The 4343-nt window shown below is 38.2% G+C and overlaps 1 pseudogene; it reads left to right on the top strand.

The window, feature by feature from the left end:
- The first annotated feature begins 3083 nt into the window (after positions 1-3083).
- On the top strand, positions 3084-3806 carry LOC102995593 (14-3-3 protein theta-like; annotated as a pseudogene).
- The last annotated feature ends 537 nt before the right edge of the window (positions 3807-4343 follow it).

Below are 4343 nucleotides of genomic sequence, written 5' to 3'. Positions count from 1 at the left end.
ATATTTTAATTTCTCTTTTCCCATACTGATGATCTTAGTTCCCAATAACATCAATATATTTATGCATTTACTCAATCCTATAACACATGAAAAACAATTTCAGGATTAGTATATCAATTTCACTACCAATAAAACCCTACAAGCTAAAGTTCAAGAAATTTTTTGCATTTCTTTTTGTCCTTAGAATATATCTGCTGAGCATGTACAGTTAGAGTACTATGCTCCACTGGTACTTGGATTGGCTCGTTTTTTTTCCTCTGAGTTTATGTTATCAATACCATTAGGGTCAATTATTTCCTGTTTGCATTCAATTTTACATTTTTGTTTTTTCTACTCATGTTAGTTTATTTTTATTTTTTATTTTATTTTTATTTTAATGTGTAAACATGAATATAGCTCAAAAGTCAAAACAATATATAGTTATATAGCCAAAGAAGCTGCATTCTCTTCCACTCTATTCCCACTAACACCAGGAGAAAATCAAATTCATTAATTTCTGATTTATCCTTCTTGTGCTTATTATTGCAAAATAAGCAGATGCATACATATTTACTTAATTTCCCTATTTGTATACTAAAGGTAACATACTCAAGGAGTATATAGTATGCTTCCTTTAGTATAAAAAAAGGGAAATAAGATAAATAAGGTATGCATCTGTTTATTTTAAAATAAGCACCTTGGTTTTTAAAAATTAACAATGTAATTGAATAGCACTCCACCGTATAGAAGGTCCATAGTTTATTCAATGTCTCCTATTTTGTCCATTTAGATTGTTCCCAATATTTTGTTACTAAAATTAGAGTATAATGAATAATCTTGTGCATATATATATTTATATTGTTGGAATGTATCTTCACCACAAATTCCTAGAAATTGGATTGCTTGGTCAAAGAATAAATGCATGTGTAGTTTTGCTAGTGATTGCTGAATTCCTTTCTATAAGTGGGGTACTGTTTCACATCCACACCAGCAATGTATGGAAGTGAATGCTTCCCCTCAGCCTCACCAAAAGAGTATGCTGTCAAGCTTTTGAAGAGACCCCCTTTTATATGGTTTGTCCTCGTATGGTCTCTATTCTCTTCCTTGCTGCCACATCTCATAATCTTTATAGTTTATTTTGCCTTGTCAGGACTTTCTTTGATTCTGTTAAGTCTCCAAAAACAGAGCAGACTAGGAGTATATCATATTTGCCTCAGAAATTTTATATTTACAACATTTTCGGAGAGGCTGCTTATTTGCAATGAGTCTGTTCTAAGACAGGGAGGTTCTGCTTCATATTCTTAGAACATCTAAACAAATAAAAACATTCCTAAAAATAGTGAGCTATGAAACATTCACACTATATCATGCTGAACTTCACAAAAGCAAAGCCAAATTTCTTTTGGAACCAATCATTCAGCAAAACAAATCTCAAAACAATTTCTTCCTACCTTGAACTTTTACAAGATTACTTGCAAAAGAGAAAATGAATGTCCAAGCCAGCACCAAAGGTTGGAAGATAGATGTAAAAGGTGACAGGAAAACAGCTTACATTTCTGCTTATATAGGTAGGAGGCTGGGAGAAACTTATACTTGCACAAAATGTTTTCCTTATTTTTATCAATAGGACTATTTTCATTAGAGGAGAACCAATGCTTATAGAAACACTTGTCTACACAGTGAGCCCTTGGCACACATTTTGTAATTTGCAGTTTTTCTGAGACTGAAATTTAAATTGTATACACAGCACACAGAAAGGCAAATATATGTTGGTTAGAAGTCTCCCCAGGGATTGAGTGAGCCATTTTCTCTAGGGCTTTGTAAGTCTTAATTATGTGCACATAGTTTATGGAGAAAAGGTAAACTCTGTGCATTTATATTTAGTTTGTTCCCAATATTTGCTATTAAAAATTATACCATAATGAATAACCTTGTGCATTTATTATTTTCATATTGTTAGAGATATATCAGAGAATGGTATTGTAGGGAAAAAAGGTATCCATAATCAAGTAGACTGGGAAAATACCAACTTAGACAGATGTGGAACATAGTTCTACTCTGAAGGACTTCTCAGAGTCCTTAACATGCTAACCTGCATTAAGATTCTTTAAGAAGAGAACTATATTATGCAGTGTTTTCAAATGTATTTATGATATTCTTTTCACATCTCTGGAAAGTAGTGTTGCATAGAACATATTTTGTAAACCACTGCTGCGGTGGCATTTATACAATTAGGAACTCTGTAAAATCTTGGTACCCATTTCAGAGGAAGGTCAAGTGTCTGCTCTTCATTTTCCAGAATGTAATCTACCTACTCCAGAGCCTCTGGAGGGCCTTATTGCTTTGCTAAGGGCAGCATTTCCTATTTATTTTCCTTCACTCAATCCAGGATCTATTTCTCAAGGAATGGGTTTTATGACACTAGCCTGGAAATTTCCCACCTGTCCAGGCTTATAGGCTCTTTTTTAGGATTGAGGCATTGCTAACAATTATTTATTCCCATTCTAAAGAACAGGCGAATTCTTAGTTGCCATCTGTCATAGCCAGCTTTGGCTGATCATCTCTGAATAGCTAAGTCTAAAATTAGCATTTCTAATAGTATTTTACATGGTACTATTTATTGAGTGACTATATCCGCCAAGTGTTTTATTCCTTTTATGTCATCTATTTTTACTTAAAAAAAAAAAAGAAACCCACAGCTTTACAGTATAGAAAGAATTCCCATTTTACAGATACGATACTGGTTTACAGATGATGAACCTGAAGTTCAGAGAGACATGCCTTACTCAAGTTCACACAGCCAGTTTGTGGCAATACCCAGAATTGTTTGTTTTGCTGATTTGACCAAATTTTTATTTTATTTCATGATGCTTCCCAGTTATTTAGCAAAGTGGAGACCTTAGCCAATTATCTATTGGAGTGGCAGACCTTCCCTCTGCAGGCACCGGGGTGGGGTGGGCTGAGCTGAGACCAGAGGGTCCTCGGCTAAAGCCAAAGCAGGTCAAAGTGGTGAGACTCATGCCACTGAGACGTGAAGGCCCTTCTCAGCTCCCTCCTGATCCAGGTGGGTGGGTGCTCGCCCTAGCTCTCCTCTCCCCCGCCCCATGGAGAAGACAGAGGTGATCCAGAAGGTGAAGCTGGCCGAGTGCTATGACGATATGGTCACCAGCACTGAAGGCCATGATGGACCGGGGGCGCCGTGCTGTTCAAGCTGGAGCGCAACCTCCTGTCTCTGGCCTACACGAACGTGATCAGGAGCCGCAGATCCACCTGGAGGGTCATCTTGAACATCCAGCAGAAAACTTACACCTCTGACCAGAAGTCGCAGCTGATTAAGGACTGTCGGGGGACGGTGGAGTCTGAACTAAGGTCCATCTGCGCCACGGTCCTGGATTTGTTGGATAAGCATTTAATAGCCATTGCACCTAATCCAGAGAGTAAGATCTTCTATCTGAAAATGAAGGGAGATTACTTCCCGTGCCTTGTTGAAGTTTCATGTGGTGATGATCAGAAATAAATGATAGATAATTCCCTAGGAGCTTACCAAGAGGCTTAAGCAAGAAAGAGATGCATGCCACACACCCCATCGGCCTGGGGCTGGCTCTTAACTTTTCTGTATTTTACTATGAGATCCTTAATAACCCAGAACTTGCCTGCACACTGGCTCAAATGGCTTTTGATGTGGTCACTGAAGAATTTGATACACTGAACGAAGAAGAGGTTTGTAAAGACAGTGCCTTCAACATGCAGTTTCTTAGAGACAACTTTATTAGACATCAGACAGTGCAGGAGAAGAATGTGATGCGGCAGAAGGGGCAGAAAACTAAGTAAATGTAGGGTGTCATCCTTCCTCCCCTCAAGAAAGCGTTTTACAGTAAGTCCCTTACATACGAACCTTCAAGTTACGAGCCTTCAAAGATGCGAACATGGTTTGCATGTCCAGTCACGTAAGTTAGTTCACGTGTCTGGTGTACATTGTGACGTGCCTGCATACTCTACAAGTGGTTGTGCTTTTGTGTACTCTACTGTATAGTACTGTATAGGGTACAGTAGTACAGTACCTTTATTTCAAGCCCAGGATGTCTGCAAGCAAACAAAAAAGCAGTGGTTATTGTAGCTGGTACTGCTGAGAAGAGCCAAGTGATAACGATGGAAACATTGCTAGAGCTAGATCTGCAAAAGGACAGCTTCATTGAACTTCCTTGTTGTGCAACATCAGGAGCTTACTAATGAAGACCTGATGGAATTGGAGGCCCAGAGGAAGGATGAAGAGAGACAAGAGAAAGAAGTAAGTGAAGAAGCGAAGAGATTCATGACGCAGGAAATGGCAAGGGGTTTTTTCTTTATTTGAGGAGGCACTGTTA

This window comes from Physeter macrocephalus, chromosome 4 (genome assembly GCF_002837175.3).
Source record: "Physeter macrocephalus isolate SW-GA chromosome 4, ASM283717v5, whole genome shotgun sequence".
Classification (NCBI taxonomy): Eukaryota; Metazoa; Chordata; class Mammalia; order Artiodactyla; family Physeteridae; genus Physeter; species Physeter macrocephalus.
This window is presented reverse-complemented; position numbering and strand designations above follow the sequence as displayed.